The 19,622-nt window shown below is 39.4% G+C and overlaps 1 protein-coding gene across 3 annotated transcripts in view; it reads right to left on the bottom strand.

Moving 5' to 3' along the window:
- The window catches only part of SH3GL2 (SH3 domain containing GRB2 like 2, endophilin A1), a 90,765-nt gene that overhangs the window by 20,032 nt on the left and 51,111 nt on the right, over positions 1-19,622 (bottom strand). The window lies entirely within an intron of this gene.

The following is a 19,622-nucleotide window of genomic DNA, read 5'->3' as shown; positions in this document are numbered from 1 at the left end:
AACTGCTATGCAGCACCATTCAAAATGGATTATAGCAACTGTATTGTCAGTCGCGAAGTGTTGTAGTGGTGTAATTCCACAACTAAGTCAAGTGCATATGATCCAGTGAATGTACTGATTTTTCACTGGGGTGCCATAAGAAATCCATTAGACTTAAGATTTTCTGTTTTCTGTCCCTTTATAGTTCTTTGTAGTGAATGCCATGTAATTCGTCAAACTTTCCTAGGTGCCTCTGAATCATCTTTAGAATATTGTAATGAAGTGTAACTACTGATTTCAATGAAGTGACTCCTGCAATAAAAAAGGAGAAACAAAAGAAAAATTGCCATTAATCCTCCTGATTTCAACCACTGTGTTAACTTTTCTTTAGCTTTCTTTTTGCATGAAAAGGAGGAAGTCTCAGTCTATGATTCAAATGCCATTAATAAAGTCCAGACATTTGGTTAATTTTAAATTCAAACTTCAGTTCACTCCAACAAAGCTGCAAGGGCAACATGGCTAAGCATTTACTAATGCAGGCTATAATTATCTGTGCAATAGGAAATGGCTATCAGCTCTGTTTATTTTGTGTCAGCTCCTGGCAAATTAGTAGCTAAAACGGAGCATTAATGAGACTGGTATTATAAAACATCCTGGAAAAAAAACAAAACCCAAACAGCAAAAAAAGACTTTTATTTATCCCTTTTTCCTGTACAGAAGAGATGTGCAAACCCATGAATGCAGATGAGTTTGCATGGTCTGTATTACTGAATTTGTGCCTTTTAGAGGTTAGTGCACAAAAAAAAATCACAGATTTCAAACTCAGTACTGTTAGAAGCAATTCTGCAGTGGCAAAGTGATAGATTCAGTGTCCTGAAAGGTGCTGTTCATTTGCAGTTTCTGTGAAAAAATGGTAGAAAAATAAATCATAGAAGATCAGAGGCTTTCTTCACCAGCCCTTGAATGAATCTTCTGCAAATGGACCTTCTATTCAGATGGTATGGCAAAATCTGCACAAAAACTTTCTACCACCAAGATTCCGTGCCCCTGAAAACAACAGTATGAAAGTACGCTAGTACTTACATATTCAAACCAGATTTTAAATAACTTAAGTTCAACTTTAAAGGATACAATGTCCCCAAAGGTAATTAATGTTCCAGCCCTTTTCCAGCTGTAGCTCTACTTCTCATCACTTTGAGGTTCTCTCATAGTTGATGACGATTTGCAAAGTAATTGCAATTGTAATCCCTACAGATGCCCTAAAGTTCCCATCTCACATCCACAAACCATAGCAATTATTACTTCCTTTCATATTCATCATTATTTTAGCTGAGGAATGTATGGCACTACTAATAATGCAGATCTTTAGTCTGTTGAAATACTCACTGCTAAGTCAAAAGGCAGGTGTTGTGGTTTAAGCTCAGTTGGCAACCCAGAAAAAAACATGCAGCCTGCTCTTCCCCTCCTCCCCTCCACCCCCACCCCTCACAGGGATGGGGAGGAGAATCAAAAGAATGTAACTCCCATGGGTTGAGATAAGAACAGCCCAGTAACTAAGGTGTAACACAAACCACTACTGCTACCACCAATAATAATAATGATCAGGGAAATAACAAGGGAAGAGAATACAACCGCTCACCACCTGCCAACTGATACCCAGCCTGACCCCAGCAGTAACCAAACCCTTCAAGGTAACTGCCCCCAGTTTTACATCCTGCTGTGCTACGTGCTGTGGTATGGAATACCCCTTTGGCTAGTTTGGGTCAGGTGTCCTGTCTCTGCTTGCTCCCAGCTTCTCGTCCTCCCTGGCGGAGCATGAGACTCACGAAGTCCTTGGTTGGAGTAAACATGACTTAGCAACAGGTTGGTGTTATAAGCACATCGGTGTTATCAGCTCTGTTCCTCGGCCAAAAGTCAAAACCACTGCACCAGCTACTAAGAAGGAGAAAAATGACTGCTGCTGCTGAACCCAGGTCATCCTTTTCTTCTAAACATGCTATAGATTTTAGGTCACTTTGTCAATATTAGCATCATAATCACCATTGTGAGTCACTCATTTAAGGCTACTAACAGAACTATGTACTAGCAAGAAAATTCACTTGTAAAGCTCTGGGTCATGTACTGTTACAGGCAACAGAGGTGCATCAAAGAAGAGAGTCGAGCTGTACAGTCTTCAGTTCTGGAACTGAGCGACTCATCTTTCAAGGTAGTTACACCATAGACCCTCAAAGAAGTACCTTCATCTCCATTATTCAGGTAAAAATTGGGTTTGGAAAAGCACTGACAGACCACAGGAAAGAGCTGAAACAAAATCCCACTTGAAAATTTAAGCTCAGCAGTCAGAGATAAGAACTCAAATTAAGAATTCGAATATAAGAGAAAAAAATCCTCAGAAGTTTTTACCTCTTGGGTCAGTGAAAATCTGACAGTGGGCAGTTGGGAGCAGTGGGCCTGAGGAAGGCAGTCTAAACAGAGTTTAATTTGCAACAGAGCCCACATCTATGTCCACCACTGTACTAACTAAATTTAGAGATATTCTGCAGCCCTTTTACATCCATTGTCCAAATCAACTGTTAAAGCATTTCATTAAGGCTGCCGCTCTTACCATTCTCTAAGATTGCCAGATTTTATTATAATAGGTCATGAAGCTGCGCCAATTTCATTGGCTGAGTATCTGCTCCTGCTCTGAAGATCGAGAAGCAGTCTAATGCACCCAGCTAACAATTACAGCTAGCCAGAAAACAAACTGTCCTTTGCCATGTCATTTGAGTAGAGGTTTCAACATTTTGGTTCTTGCTTTACAAGAAACAAACAGCAGAATAAAAATTAGACCCTTTAAGTTGTCCTGGAAAATGGTAATACTACATCTCAGTCCGGTCATATAGAAGAATTAAGACCCAGTCTGATACCACAGCCAACATTATTGATTTATTTTGTGATCATGCCTTCTCTTTCTAATGTTGATTACCTATTCCATCTTGCTCCCAAAAAGCCTTTGCAACAAAATTAGCATTAAAATATCAGTATATTTTAATCAAAAATAACAGATTCAACATCCAAACATTGAGTAAAAGTGCTGCTGTGCTCTGTATTTGGAGCTATGATTGCATGCCCTAAAGGAGAAGAGACTGTTACTTTCTCAGTCTCACCATGGTGTGACTGCTTAGCAAAAGGGGCATTCAATTTGTACCATAGGTGAGGGCAGTGTATTGTGGTGACAATCTATTCAAAGCTGGTTTTCTGCTTCCGTATAGAAACAAACTGCCTTCTGTACATGCTGCCAAACTTTCATGAAATTAATAGAGCTGCAGTCTCAGGTGACTACTATTTGTAGTTTAATGATGATCTCGCCGCATTTTTGTACTGTGCTAGGCTTTTTGGTAGCAGTTTGAACTGTGAGTTGCTTAGAAGGCACTCCAGTACAATGCAGTACCATAGTACTGAAGAACATCATTCTCATGGAACAGCTATCTAATCCACATTTGATTTACATTAGTATCTTGCAAATAGTGACAGACAGCAGCATCAGGTTGATATCATTATCAATTAGAGGACTGCTGTATGGGATATTGTACAAGTGATTATCAGTGTGTATTATAAAATTTTCAGCATATTTGTAGTGACAGCACAAGCGTATTTTTGTCCTGTGTGACATGCTGCATGATGAGACAGCATTACAAAAAAAAATAAGGTTAATTCCACAATTATATGAAAATGGAACAAATGGCTCCATAACTAAGACTTACTAGTTTGTTTCACGTGAAATCCATCTACTGAATCATACTCCTGTCCCTATGGCTTATATTTCAGATCCTGTCAGTCAAAAACCTGCCTTTTTAATATGGTCTACTAGGAAAGAAATAAGTTTCTTTTTTCCCCTGAGGGTAGGATTTATGCCAGTTTTGTTGTCCCTACTGAAGCATTCTGACCAGCAGATGTTAATATTCTGCCTAGGTGGAAATAGTATCTTTATAAAATTGGAGGTTGCTCTAAAGCACATAGCACTTTTTTTCAGTCACATAAAATATTGAGAACTCAACTGTAAAACATGACATGGTTATGTGTAAAAAAATCTGTGTATTTTTGATGCACAAAAAGGTATTAATGACATCTTTTCCCCCCACACAGAAGTCTGTACAGTTAGTGAGGGTTTGCCAACACTGTAGGCTTTTCAGAAGGAAAAAACATTTGGAAAAGAACATTTATAAAAAGCACAGTCTCTAATCAAGAGTATGCATTTTTTATTATTATTGTTATTCTGTCACTTCAAATTCTAGAGTGAGACAAAAACTGCTAGTTCCAGACTAATTTTTCTGTTTGATCCTGCAGAGTTGGGCATTTATGGTATCAGAGATTGTTATCTCAGAACACATGTGAAATCTGAAATTCATGTTTATGGTCATAGCCCTGGTTCTCTGCAAATAATGAAGCATATTTCCTTGAGCCAAAGGAAGTATTTAGCGTAGCATTGAGAAGTTTTTCTGTTTTCAGATAAATGAGAATAAGGACTAAAAGAAAAACCCACTTCAAAAGCGTATGTAAATTAGCTGTATTTTAGACTCCTCCAAGGAACACCAGAATATAAAATAAAAGAAGGACCTTCTCCAGGTTAGTCTGGAGGTAGCTCATCTTCAAAAACACAAAGAGGCTGTAGAAAATATCAGTGTTGGTTCACAACACCTTATCCTGTACTTGAAGGGAAATTGACATGTAATTTCAACTGAGGTAGAGTGATCTTGATGAAGCTTTTACTGAACAGCTGATTTACCGAACGATCCAGTATCATTAGTATTGGAGAGCTACAAGAAACTCAACAGATGTGAGAAATCTCACCGGAAGCCAGAAATGCCTGGTAAGCCTCACACTTACATTGCACTAATTTGTTAGAGCAAAACCCACACTTCATTAAACACAAAAGATTTCACGAGAGAGGAAGGCTATCACCCAGTCTCTTGCATTTACAATTCTTTGAATTTTATTCTATTTCTCTGTTTATCTGTAAACACCTTGTGCAAAATCATGACTGTCAGTAGGACATGACATGAGAATGTAGAACAAGTCACAGTAAAACAAAAATAGGATCCAAGCTTAATATACATTTAAGATACAGTAATGCCCATTTACATTTCAGCAGTAAATTTATCTCCTTCAGTGGGATGACTACAAGGACAGTCCACAATGCACTCTGGAGCTCATCAGCACAAGATCGTTTCCTTGCAGAACTGAGGAGCACAGTGACTCCAACTGAGGAGCTCAGCTACCAAGGTCATGAAGGGGTCATGAAGACAGTGTGAAATGCAAAAGGGAAAGAATGAGAGATCCAAGAAGCTTCAGAGAACTCCACTGTTTATCTCATATTTGCACTGAGGCTTTGATTATGCTATGGAAGCTTTGCGTTCTCTTTGGCAGAATGAAGAAATACACTTGCCTACCACATGGGAAAATTGTGTGCATTAATTTGCACCTGCTACTGCTTGCCATCAGGAGTGTATCTAACAAATGTTTGTGATGTGGCTTAGGTAAGCATCTGCCAGACAAGCCTGAGATTATCTTTTCCTTTTCCCTTCTGTCACTCAGCAGATATATTTAATCAGGAAATAATATATTCCCTCCCCTGAGAGCACTGAAATAACTTTCTTCCTGCTAGAAATCCTTGTTGGCTGGCTTGTTCCACCACACCAGCCACAGCCTGGGTAGGTTTATTCTCCCTCAAAAGTTCCCTTGACTCTACTGTTGCATGCAGAATGTCAACAAAAAAGTACACTATTCAAAGATCAGGAAGTGAACTGAATTTTGGAAACTCAAGAGAAAAGGGAAGGGTATGACTGGATTCTAAAAGGCTTGCCTTCATCTTTCACAAAGGATCTTCCAATTACCCTTTATATATATACACAATAGCTTGGTCTTGCTAGTCCTCACAGCAGCTAGTAGCTGGGCACATAGCCCTGTTAATAGCTCCACAAACAGTCTGAAGGCACATCAGAAAGCCAGGGAAGTTGGCTATAGATGACATACATACAACACAGAATCTATGTCATATGCCAAAGACAAAACCATCGCTAAAGCTTGTCAAGTCATGAAGGAAATTCTTCAGGGGTTAGGATCTTCAGTAACACAATATAGCTAAGTGGAATTATTTCTCCCCAAGAAGTATAAAAGCAGATCAGTATCCCAACCTCCAGCATTGATGCAGTGTTATAAATACGTGTTGTGAGCCTGTCCTGTATTCTTGCTCTCCTCATTTAGAATCAATCCCCAATTTGCCTTTTTGTTTTTTGTTTTTTCATTTTCAGCTAAAGCTGTAGGGAGTTGTTGGGGGGGTACGGATGGAATGGGGGAGGATGGTGTCTGGATCAATCTTTTCTTCAACCAGCCCAATATAGCATTTTGCTTTCTGACTACCAGCAAGGAACACACTGCAGAATTCCTGCAGTTCCAGCATCGCAGGGAGTCATTCAAATTCAGCACTAGCACATGATATGGAAGTATGCTGCAAGCGTCTGCACTGACAGGAGTTACTGCAGATCCTCTGCTGCAATGCCACTGCATTACATTGGAGGCTGTCCATTGGTAAGTGAAATAAAGCAGAGCGAGAGCAGGGGAAGAACTGCAAACGCAGTGCTTGTGTAGTAGTGCCCTGCGCTGCAGAGACACCCACCATGACAGATGAGGTAAGCATTACCCTAGAGCAGACAAAAATTTAAATCAGTATCATGCATTCCAGTAACAGAGATGTGCTGATAGCTGAGACATTGCAATGCACCCACAACCACCAAAACAATCCATTTCATGTATTTAAACTTATTTACTTAAGTTTCACATGTTTTACCAAGCACACACTTTTGGGAGGCTGGTTCTTCACAAAGTTTAAGTTCAGCCAGAAGCACCTTTGCAGTTTTGAGTGGCCCCAGGAGCTGGCAAATAGAAGCTGGCAAAAACTCAGAAGCTGCCAGAATGCTGAGGACAGTCAGAACACTGCGTGCTTTTTTAACACTCTCTGTCCCCAGCAAGCAACCAATATGAGAAACACGGAAGAAACTGGCATTAAAAAGGTGTCTGTGTTAGCTACATGTGCCAATGTCTGCTTTTTTTTTTTTTTTTTTTGCAGTACAGAAAAAGAGCAGAGAATCTGTTCCCATATGTTGTCTATTCCCACACGGTATATCGTCTTATGACAACAGTAGCATAACCTAGCCCCTTCAGTGGACCTGTAGGCAACAAAATGCTCCCAAGGTTTTCACTCCTGTGCAAAAGGATTGGAATTCAGACCCATGATTATTACAGGTTTTCCACAGAGCAGTAGTGGAAACCCTGCCCTGTGCTGCAGTGCCACTGAGAAAAAGGACATCCATGCTCTGTTTGTTTCCCTGAATGACAAAAAATTTGGTAGCTGCTTATCTCTTCAGTGCAAATGGCTCATTCAGCTGGGTGGCAATAAGGAAACTCAAGAGAGAAGCAAAACTAATACCAGAAGGCTAAGAGTTTTGGGGATTCCCAGATTTCTTGCCTAGAGAGGTGCTCAGCACCAGCTTTCTCCTCTGGAATGCTATCATTTGCCAGCTCTTGACCTGTCACACTGCATTAGCATGAATAACGTTTTTGTATTTTAGAAGGAGAGCATAAACCACGAAATTATGTACTCATTCACACTTTTATACTTCTCTGTCTCCAAAGCAGTTTGTTTTAAGCTTAAAGGGGAAGACGCTTTCTCTGCTGGATAGAACTACAGTGTTAAATTTAAATGCTGCACTTTCAGGCAGGTAAGCTGTGGATCTGAAAGGAAAAAAGAGGGAAAGACAGCAGCATGCATCCATCCAGCTAGCATCCTAATCTGGAGCCCATGTACAGTAAGATTGTGGATCATGGTTCATTTTATCTCAACTACCTACATTAACACATACTAGCCCCATCTACATGGCTTCTAAATTCAGCAGAAACAATGATCTCTGCTTTCCTACTGCTTCACTTGGCACATACAAGCGTGTCTCACCACACAGCAGATCATATCTGGGTAGAGGTGACAGGTGGCTTAAATCACCCCATAGTTTAACTATGCCACCAGCCTCCTGGAGCTCACCCATGCCATTTCAACACGAAACCCTGTTTCCTGCAGCACTGGTTTCAGCTGCCAGCTGGGAGGCAGAGTTTACATTCACTCTTCATGAAGAGTAACATTCAGTCTTGGCTACTGATCCAGCTAACTTACATGCACTGAATGCCAATTCTGAAAAACACTTGGGCATTTCACATGCAGGTATGGCAAGTGAGGGCACAGTTTACACCTTGCAAAGATCTCCATGAAACATGAAGTCCAAATTTATGACCAGTAGTATGCAAGCAGTGACACAATGATGTACTGTTGCTTGGTAATGCAGACTCTACTACATATGACTTGTTAGGCAAAACAAATACTCATTTTATGGAATATTAAAGCTTTGAGGACATTGTAATTTAGTTTTCTCAGTACAGAAATAAATTTTAAGTTCAGCAGAAATAAATAGGGCATACTCAGACCCCCCAAAATGGCAAAATAACAGCACAAGAAATTTTCAGCAATTAAATCCCACTTAAGGCATAATTCATAACTCTACATAATGTATACCAGTCTATATGCCTTTTGCTGGGTGGGTATCAGTCTAGTCCTTAGCATCTGGAAATGTGGGAATGCCAGGAACATTCGGAAGCTGCTAGAGGCCAAGAAAACAAAACATGGCTTAAATATGATTCACTGGTTTAACAGCTGTAGAAACTGCAATATTGTGAATCTTTCCCTTCTGAATTTGAAAGTGCATTTGCAGGAATCTGTCAGTGAATTAATTTCTGTGTGCCAAAGGCAGGTCGTTAAAGATAGTCTGTGAAGGAAAGCATGTCTATATGCTGTTGCTGGCACAGATGTACATTTTATGTCTGGCGTGCTTATTGCCATATGCCTAAAATGTTGCAGTCTGTACAGCACAAAAAAGTGTCTGTCCAAATTATTTGTGTATTTTCTTATGCTATTGACAATGTTGATAATGTATTCATTATACACGGAACAACTGAAAACTATCCTCTACTTCCAGTCTGATAGCAGAGCATTTAGAAGTTCCTGAGATCTGCTTTAAGCTTTAACTTTTTTACATGAACACTGTATAAACTAAGCTGAATGCCCTTTCCTTAAACTCACATCCTGTGCCTCACTGTATAACGGCAGTATGTGCCAAAGCACTGTTACCAGGGGCAGGAGAGCATTACAGCAGAACAGTAACACTCAGACAAGCTCTGGATATCTCTGAGGTGATGCCCTTGATTGACTGAAATGCCTTTTTGCACTTCTGAGATGTATGCACATGAGAAAGAAGAGAAAGGGGATTGTACAAGTTATGATGGAATGAAACATACACAGGTAAAAGAAGAAGATGGCACTGAGGTCACCACTTAGCCTGAGACTGTTCTGTGTATGAGCATGCTGCACAGTGCAATGGCCAGGGGCAGATGCAGTTTTGCTTCTCCATCTGCAGCAAGGTCAGCAGGGGGACCCTGTCAGAGTCCCTGGCGGGGAGAAGGAGCAACCCCTTCCAGCCACAGCCCTAGTGGATTAATATTTTAATTTGCAGATGACAGTTTTCCTCCTTTCACCATTGTGTGCATCTGCTACCAGTGACAAAGACTTTTTAAATGTAAGGAAACAAATCCTGCATGAAAAAGAGACCCCAGACTCAGCTCTGACCAAAACGACACTACTGCGATTCACTAGCAGCATCCCTAAGTCCAGGCAGTTACACAAACACGCCTCCATCAAGAAAAAGCAGAGCTGAGCTGACTGCTGTCTCCCACTTACTTAGAAATGCTAAGAGATACTAGAGAAATGAGAAAAATTACAATAATTTCCCCTCAGAAACAAACTGTACTGTAGCAATGATCTCACTAAGCATCTCATGACCACTGCCAGGACTGATTATAAAACATCATGGATCGACACAACAAACTCTGTTTTAGATGCAGTAATAATACGTGTCTGTGGTACTAGCTGGTATTCAAGATACTGACGCCTTAAGAAGGATCCTGTGACAAAGGGAAATTCAAATATTTTGCTATTTTTTTACCGAATTTACAAAGCAGTGTCTCATTACCTGAAGGGATACAGAGATTTTTGAGAGATAACAATGAAATAGGCTTTTTTTTTTTCCCCAATGATAACTCACAATTGGTTTGAACAGTGGAATACAGAAGAAAATAAAAAAAATGTTTGGCTTGATAAAAGGACCTGTGACCAGCTCAAAAGTTGTCAATATTTACACCTTTGACTGTCTCAAGATATTTACAGTCTTTCAAGGTCTTTTACAATCAGTCTTCCAGTCTTTTACAGCAGCTGAAGCTCTGAGCTTCAGAATTCATACCTGAAATTTCGCAGAGAAGAGAAATGTTCCTCGTAGAATGCAAATTCAGCAGTTTTTTTGCCAGGTTATACCCCCTGTAATTTTAACATCATATGAGAATAAATGATTGCACTGCCTTGGAAGCATTCTTAATCTCATGTAAAAAGTATTTCTCAAGAAATCTTAAATATTTAACACTGCTCTTTCTTGCTTTAAAATACTGTGTTTGAATTATTTCCCAAAAGCGACATACAGGCAGAAATTATACACAAAGGAGGTCAGCAAAGGAGGTCAGCTTGAAATGTGTAAATATGCTTTGCTAGTCTTGACCTGTCTTAGGGCATCTTCCAATCTACAGAAGATCCCAGACAAGCCTGCAAAAAACATTCAGTGGCAGTCAGAAGCTGCTGGAACTCATCACAATACCACCTTCAGGTTACCAAGACTGAGGAGTACAGATTTTTCACTGGTACCTGCTTATGATGGTACACTACATGTCATAGTTTTAAAGATACTGTAAACGCATGTATCCTCATGGCCTTGTAGAAAGCCAGCAAATGAGGAAACCCCATACTTACAAGTGATATCATAGCCATACAGATAGCTTCAGACACCATTTCTGCTCATCTACGGATGGGTCTCTGTTACACCAATAGCTTTACAACTTTTTTCCAGTGAAGTGTCTCAGTGACTGAGCATGACCTATGCCAAGTCATTTAATCACCTGTGATCATATTTCAGCATATATGCATTTTCCCTACACCACATCAGCAGAAAGGTGGATTAATCAGCTGGGATCCCAGGAGCCACATGCCTTGGAGTTAAGAATGTTTGCAAAGTACCAATAATTTTCTTGGTAGCATGGCAGCAAAACTTGCTTCTTGGCAACCACGTGAGTGCTTCCAGAGCTGATCTTTTACCACAGAAATCAGCAGAAAAATTACCACTGGGTTTACTGAGACAGAATCAGCTAAAGCAGCAGAAATTATGAGCTTTTAAACACCTGACCTGCTCAGAGGATGAGGGAAAGGCTGCAGATGTTGTTTACCTGGACTTCAGTAAAACCCTTGACATCACTTTCCACAGCATTCTCCTAGACAAATGGGCTGCTCATGGCTTGGATGGGTATACTCTTTGGTGGGTAAAAAACTGGCTAGAAAGCTGAGCCCCAAACAGTATTGGTGAATGGAATTAAGTTCAGTTAGCAAGGTCACAAGTGGTGTTCCCCAGGGCTCAGAATTGGGCCCATTTCTGTTTTTATCAATGATCTGGATGAGGGGATCAAGTTCACCCTCAGGAAGTTTGCAGATGATACCAAGCTGGATAGCAGTATTGATCCAAGGAGGCCAACAGCATCCTGGCCTGTATCAGCAACAGAGCGGCCAGCAGGGCCACGGCAGTGGACGTCTGCTCACTGTACTGGGCATTGGTGAGGCTGCACCTCGAATCCTGTGTTCAGTTCTGGGCTCCTCACTACAAGAGAGATATTGAGGTGCCAGAGAGTGTCCAGAGGAGACCAGATTTCAGTAATACCAGCCCAAAACAGAACAGTAATGTCAGACTTTCCAAAAGAGAAACTTTTAAAGATATGTCAGCCTTGTAGTGGCTTTGCATTTCATTGTTATCTATCAGCTGCTGTTTGATACTAACAATTGTACTTAACAACTATAGCACAGTAGTCCACAGTGAAAGCCATTAGTCTCTTTGCTCTAAGCACCACTGTAATTGATTAGTAAGAATACACAAAAGCTTTGTCTACTCTAGGGAGTCTTCTGCAAAAACACCTCCTCTACGACTAGAAATACCCTGGCTCCAGAAGGCCTTCCAGTGCTGGCAGTATGCCGCTGACAATTGGAACAATGATGTTTCCAACCCTGTTCAGAAATGGTTTTCACTCTGCAAAGCCTGGTGACCTACCTACACCTGGTCTCTCAGTACAGCCAACAAGGTGGAATTCAAACAGTTTAACACTTCCCTTTTGTTAGTTTAAATAAAGTAAGGATAACTTAGACTTGAAGACGGCTGCTGGAATTTAAAAAAATAGTAGCATAATGGCACGCTGAATTACACCTACTTTTGCACATGGAAGGTGAGAAAGAAGGAATGAGTAAAAATATAGTGACACTTTAACTATGAACAACTTAAATATTCAAATTAAGGCATTTTGATCCTCTAAATTAAGTGCAAATGTGGAAGACTGGAAGTTACACAAAATCCAATACTATCACCATGACAGTATGCCACCTGTTTCCTAGGGCAGTCATTCTTAATAGTTAGCTTTACAGGATAATGGCATTACAATATCCAAAGACAATATGTTTCTTCTGCTTAAGAATAAAAACTCCTTGTGTTTTGAGCTTTTATACTGCCAGCATTAATTTGGTGTGAAATTTGCAGCATAACTGTACATCATATAGCCACATCCTAACACAGGCATTACAACACATACCAGTACAGGTGACGTTTGTTTGGTTGGTTTTCTTTAAGTGATAAAACCCCCTAAATAAATATAATATGCATATTTAAATTAAGACATGCAAGTGCTAATATTTCTTTCCTTCACCATCAGCAATGCAAAACTGAGGATGCTATTGGTTGAAAAGTATCTAGAACTGAAGCTAGGGGATATGGAGACAGAGAAGAAGTCATATGAATTTTGCAATATCTTATTTTTCATACTTTATCTATACCAAATATGTCACTTACTTTGAAGTTCTGTAAAATGGTGGACAATAGATAAGCCATGTTGTGAATAACCATGAACCTGTGAATAACATTTTCTCAATGTCCCAGTTCCTTAGCTACTGTGGGAAATTATAATACTCAGAATAATAAATTGGTTTTACATCTGTCCTTAAAAGTATGCATGAGCTATGATGTGACCTACAAATCAGTCATGGTTTTCCTTCTGATTACTATCCAGTAATCTCATATGCCAGCTACCCTATGCCAACATAAGCATGAACAAACACTAAACAAGAGCTATGGAAAGATTTTTGACATACAAATTTAGCAGCACTTTTCAAAAGCCAAAAGAACACCACATACAAGTGACACTGTGAAAATAAGCTTGGTACACACAATCTGACAGAACACAGCAGATCAAAAAAATTGTACGGGTGCACATATTAGTGGTGTTCTCAAGAAAGACTTTACCCCCTTCTTACCCTCAGGGAAGCCTCAGGTTCTCCATTACCAGTATGGGGGCCAAGACAAGGTGGGCCATGACCCTCTGAATCCTGTATTAGGACTTTCAAAAGAGCCACATGGGAAAAAAAGCTGTGGCCTTAGGAGTGGTGTGGAAACAGCAGCCTGGAGAATACCACAGCACCACGAAAATATTCAGTAAGATAACTGGTACTGCCACCGTGCTTCTGAAAGGGGACAGCATCTGGGGCTGGATTAGGAAAATAATGACTAACAGCATGTCCTTTTAAAGATGCCAAAAATGCACAGGCCAAAGTCTTCTTTCTAAGAGAAGAAAAACTACCCCCAGGTATACACCATCTCCTGCTCTTCACCACAAACATGGGGCCCTATATAGCAGTGAAGCTGTCAGAAAAATTGCTATCAGCTCTCGTGACCACCCAAATACTTGCTATCATTTCCGATCGCTGCACACCACACTAGAAAATGTCCATGAATCAATTCTGCTACAAGTCACCCTGACTTTGTATTTTTATGGTTTCAGTATCAGTACAACTAGAGTTCTTTGCTGAGATAACCTGGCAGTGCACTCCACTCTTGTGACTTACAACCTATAAATTAGCAAAAAGTGGGACCATGAGAAGGCTTTACTGCTCTACAGTTTCCATTTCATTCTAAAGCTTATCTTACCACAGCACAGACACTGTGGGATAATGCTACTTTGAATTACTGAGAAAATTGAAGAATTACTGTGCTTAATGCAAAAAAGCATGTAACTGCTCTTGTATCAAACACTGTCCTGATCTGAAGGAGCAATTGATTAAGTTTCTAATTCTTTTCCGTATAATGTTCTCTTGCAAAGCTGGGTTCTTCCAGTTTACTTTTCCCTTAACATATTAAGTTGTTTCTGTCAAATATAGCAAAATGAATGGTTGGAATTGCAAATCACAGAATGGTTTGGGTTGGAAGCGACATTAAAGCTCTTCTAGTTCCAACTTCCCTGCTATGGGCAGAGACACCTTCCGCTAGACCAGACTGCTCAAAGCACCATCCAACCTGGCCTTGAACACTACCAGGGATGGGGCATCCACAGCTCCTCTGGGCAACTTGTGCCAATGTCTTATCGATCTCAGTGAAGAATTTCTTCCTAATAACCTAATCTAAATCTTGCATCTGTCAGTTTAAAACCATTGTGAAAAGCCACTCTCCAGCTTTCCTGTAGGACCCCTGTAAGTACTGAAAGCTGTTCTGAGGTCTTCCCAGGCTGAACAACCCCAGCTCTCTTAGCCTTTCAAAAGTCACCACTGCAACTGCTGAGCCTGACAGGAAATGCATTTCTAGCATCTACTGGCAACTGGCAAGATAACAGATATAGACCACATTTTTTAAAGTTCAGAAACCTAATGAGTGTTTCCTTGTCTTATACTGTGTATCAGTGAAAAGTAACACCAAAAAACAGCCAGTTTAAAATAAGGACATTATGACCTGAATAACTTACCAACAATAAATTTTATAATCATCACAAAATTTGAAGCTGGAAAAATAAATCAACACAAAATAATCTTCCAATTTTGCTGTCTTGACACAGGAAAAAGTCCTATTTGAAATCCAGAGAAATTTTACCTCTAAGAGACTGCAGGACTGGGACTAGATGCACTAAGTATACAAGCTGACAGTGCTAGTCATTTCTTGAAATGAGGCTGCTGATGTTCCTGTGTCACTGTTCTTTGTCTGAAGAGGAGTAGCTACATTTTTCTCAATTTTTCTCCCACATATTTGAGCTATAAGTCTGCCTGGGTAAAGCTGAGACTATTTCTATGCAGAGTATTTACCATTATGCTACTTCAGTCTATCAGGCTATAGGCTTGACATTGCCTAGGCACTAGTGTTGAGGAGAGGTATACCTTCATTTTGTCAGGCAAAATGCAGTGAAACTTCTCCAGCATCACAATGCCCAAGGACACATCCAAAAACTAAAACTCGCTTGCATTCCTCCTCACACATAGCCTTCTGAAAACTGGAGACAAAAGCAGTAAAAATGGATGCTATTATGACACTGGGCATCTTGTGTTAGACAATCAAAGAGATTACTAATCTGAGCTCTGTTTAAACAATTCAAATGATACAGCATGATGGTGTCTTTTTCTTCCCTGGAATCTCTTCTACGTAATAGCTTCTGATTATTCAATGCCATTTGTAAGGACATTTGGGAACCCACAAGATCAATGCCCTTAATAACTGCACAAAGATTTTTATAGTTTACATCATTATGTGAATGATAACCAGAAATAGTAACTGCCGGTACAGGATTACTGTGAAGTAAATTTAGACATGTTCAGAAATTTCTCAGTTTGACAGATAATGCCAACTGGCCAAAAGGCTTCTTTTTGACAGGATTCTACCAGTTTTATTATGACATGACAAAAGTTTTCTCCACGACAGGACTAAAATTCTTTTCAAACCAGGTCATAATAAGTTACCCTGTAAGCTCATTTAAAGTGAGACTGAAGAGCCTAAAATGTGGTTCTCTGACATCTCACAGACTAGTCCCTCAGTAAAAAAATTATGCTTGGTTCAATTAACATTTGGAGGTGAGAGACAGGAAGAAGGAACTCACACAAAGTGGAGGAGGTCCAAAAGGAGAAATTAAGGTAATCCAGTTCATGAGAAAAATGTGTGTGAACAGAAGAGCACATATTTAAGTAGGCTGCTCTCAGGTTTATCCACAAAAAATTCTCTGCTGCCTCAGGACTGCTTCCAGCATCATGCATGTTAAGGAATCTTCTGTTATCTTGAAAAGCCACATGAAATGAAAATCATGCTCTAATTTGACCAATTTGTACCTTATAAAGTTTCTAGGTGTGTTGAGTTTTTAACAAACTCTGTGAAAGACACCTTCCTCTGGAGGTTGATGACAAGTTGGTTTGCCAGATCCTTTCCTATCATGATATTGACAACACTGAAAACTAAGTCAGCAGTTAATATGTGCAGGTTATAAAGTAAGGTAAGAAGGGTAAAAGATTACAAGTGCAGAATGTGTAAATCCTTCCATAAGCATAAATAAAACAAAAAACAGGCCTTGTTTGCCTTACCATGGCATTATGGCAACAAGTGAAGTTTCATTCACTTCAAAATGTACCAGGAAGAGCTGCAGTAACTAAATACACAAAAGAAAAGCAAATTTGTTTGCACAGCAAAAATATCAAGAAAAATTCTTCATGACCCATGAACTTTATTATATAACATTTCTTAATTTAATTACACATTTAAAATCCATTCACCTATAGCTTTTGAGAAGTTAAACTGTGCTTACTCAGGCAAATGCATTCTGGTACCCATTACAGCTTGTTACAGTTAAGACACGGACAATCTTGCTTTCTTTTGTATGTAACCACAAGTTATAAACTACATATTTTAACTGCTCTGTAGTAAGATATTTAAATTACTTCACGGTATCCTGCTGTATCTAATAAAAGGTTTTACTTTGAAATTATGGGCCTTTACAAAGGATAAACTAAGTGCCATTTACTCACAGCAGAATAATAATATTCCATTACTTCTGCTGGTCTTTCCAGTAGAGAAAATTGCAAAGGTTATCAGGCAGGTTTTGCTGGTTTTTAGAGCCTTTAGACAAATGCACCACTGCAGTGCATAGGATTGCTGGGGTTTAGCCCAACTGGTATGTATAAAATCTTCTAAGGACTATGTCAGCAAGTAAAATCTTGGTGTCTAGACGATCCTGCCCTTGTGCTTTATCTTAATTTCTGTATGCCTAATTACCTCATGCAAAACCTTTGACCAACAGATACAAGAAAACTTGCCCTGATACTAAGGATGTTTACAAAGCTGCAAAGTTGTGATTAGTGACAACTGTGTTTTGGCTGACACTGCTGAGGCACATGTGTATGTCTGTATTACATAATGCAGACCCACATCAAAGATACCCAACCACATCTGGTAAAGCTGGCATACCAACAAGTGCATAGCACAGCGCTGCAGAAAGCAACTGACCTCAGCTTGTTCAGTGACATGGTAGATGTTGTCCCACAGGGGGTGCTACAGGATGGCAAAGGAGTTCAGCAAGGCTGGCAGGTCTTACAGGGCAGTCACCCCTGAGCACAATGGGTAATGGTCATGGCTAATGGTTTATACTCTACCTATAGGGTGGTAGCAACTGGACTTCCTCAAGGGTCTGCCCTGGAATCTCATCAACTTTCCATCATCTTTATCGGGGACCTGGCTGCCTGTGGAATATATATACACTGCAATAAGTATATATAAGGTAGATCTAGTAAAGTCCTGATTTTGTACATCCTACCACAGTGGATGTATTAGATGATATCTGTCTAAACCAAGAAGGGGATGCATCAGCAAAGAAAGCTCGGAGAAATTTAAGAATCTCTTGGCAGAGAAAGTAAATTGCAAAGAAAGATCTGTATTTGAAATTATCATAACTGCAAAATTACTACAAGAACTATTTATTTGTTTAGAAAATGCCATGACTAAATAGCTGATTTTCTGGGGGAAAAAAAAGAGCACGCAAATGCTCACATCAATTTGCAGAATATGTAAGTACTCTGAAACTCAAGTTAGAAACTTGTGAGTGAAATCTGCATTTTAAATTTGTAAGGAATACATCTGCATTCCTAAACCAACACCATTAAGTAATCAGATCAAACCTTTGCCCTATAGAAACAAAATTTTAACCAATGCAATCAACTTATAAGCTGTGAAGGCAACAGCATTTTGTGGTAATCTACAGTAAACCCCATCAGCACAGATGATTTTATGTACTTCATGAAAAGCATGCTGATTGTTGCAGAATGCATACTAAACATTTGTATTTAAGCTTCAGACTGTGTTCCCAGTAGAATCCGGCTGAACACTATGCAGAGAAATACAGCATACCAAATCATATTATAGTTTATAGAATGTGAGGCAGAAGTATTATTTATTGCTGTAGAAATTGCCCAGGACTTTCCATTGATTTATATGTGCATGTAAAAAAAAAAAGAAAAAACCTAAATACATCTTTAGACTGCACATATTTACAAACATTTTTCTATTAAAAAACATCATTAAAGAGATGAAGGATACAATTTTCAATGTGCGAGCTATTGCTAAGCTAACTTTTAATTGCTCTCTGCTACAATGAAACTGGCAAGTCTCACTGATTTAAGATTTTCTTTCCTGACAGGTGAGCAGCTGTGGTATGCACGTAATGCATGCATAAACCAGAGCTAAATTCTTGTCTTCAGGCTCACTAAGCTGTCTTCCGCATTAGGCCAATTTCAGCAGCAACGCCAGTGGCACAGGTTCCCTAAATTAGCATGGCTCAAATTAAGTATTTAAAGAAGGAAAGCTTTTCAGACAGCAGTACACCACTAGGCCACAACTGCAGTGCAGACCTATGAAACCATCCTCAAAATTCATGTCAAAAAAGGAATCTGCTAGCTTCAAGGCTGATAGTCAGCAAGCACCATAGGTTAACATAAGGTTTCAGAAGCACAGTATGTCATCTTGTACTGATTTATAAACTGTGAGCATGCATTAAAAAAAAAATAAAAATCTGAGATTGCTATGATCCACACAAAAACGAACACAAAATGCCCAACTTTTTACTCTTCAATAATGATGTCTTTTGAAAATGCTGGGAGGTAAGACTGGCTGCTCAAGTCAGTAAAGAGTGAGCTTTTTTGCTGTTTTTCTTAAAAGAGCACTATTTGAAGAAATGGTGAATTCGTGCCAAGAAAGTTCCTAAGCCATGCAAACACATTTACTCAAGCAAAGCAATGGACATATGCTTTATTTTTAAAATCTGTCACCAATTTCACATACAAAAGACCCCCATTCTTGTGTTAGACCTAAATAAGGACTGCACAGTGAGGAAACAGTACTCATCATATAGAGAATTGGACAATGTATTTAATAAGCATTACTGCACAAAAATCAGTATAGATACAGGTTTACTGCAACAGCTCAGAAATGTGCCTTCATTCAGAACTTATTTCACTTTTTTATTACAATTGCTCAATTTTAGTCTATATAAAAATTTCTCCCTCAGAAAGAAATGTACTTCCAATACAGCCGTAGAGAGGTTTACAACCACTATAAACACCACAACTTGGTCTGGTTTTC

The sequence above is a fragment of the Melopsittacus undulatus genome, chromosome Z (assembly GCF_012275295.1).
Source record: "Melopsittacus undulatus isolate bMelUnd1 chromosome Z, bMelUnd1.mat.Z, whole genome shotgun sequence".
NCBI lineage: Eukaryota > Metazoa > Chordata > Aves > Psittaciformes > Psittaculidae > Melopsittacus > Melopsittacus undulatus.
The sequence above is the reverse complement of the archived record's forward strand: the minus strand, read 5'-3'. Positions and strand labels throughout refer to the sequence as shown.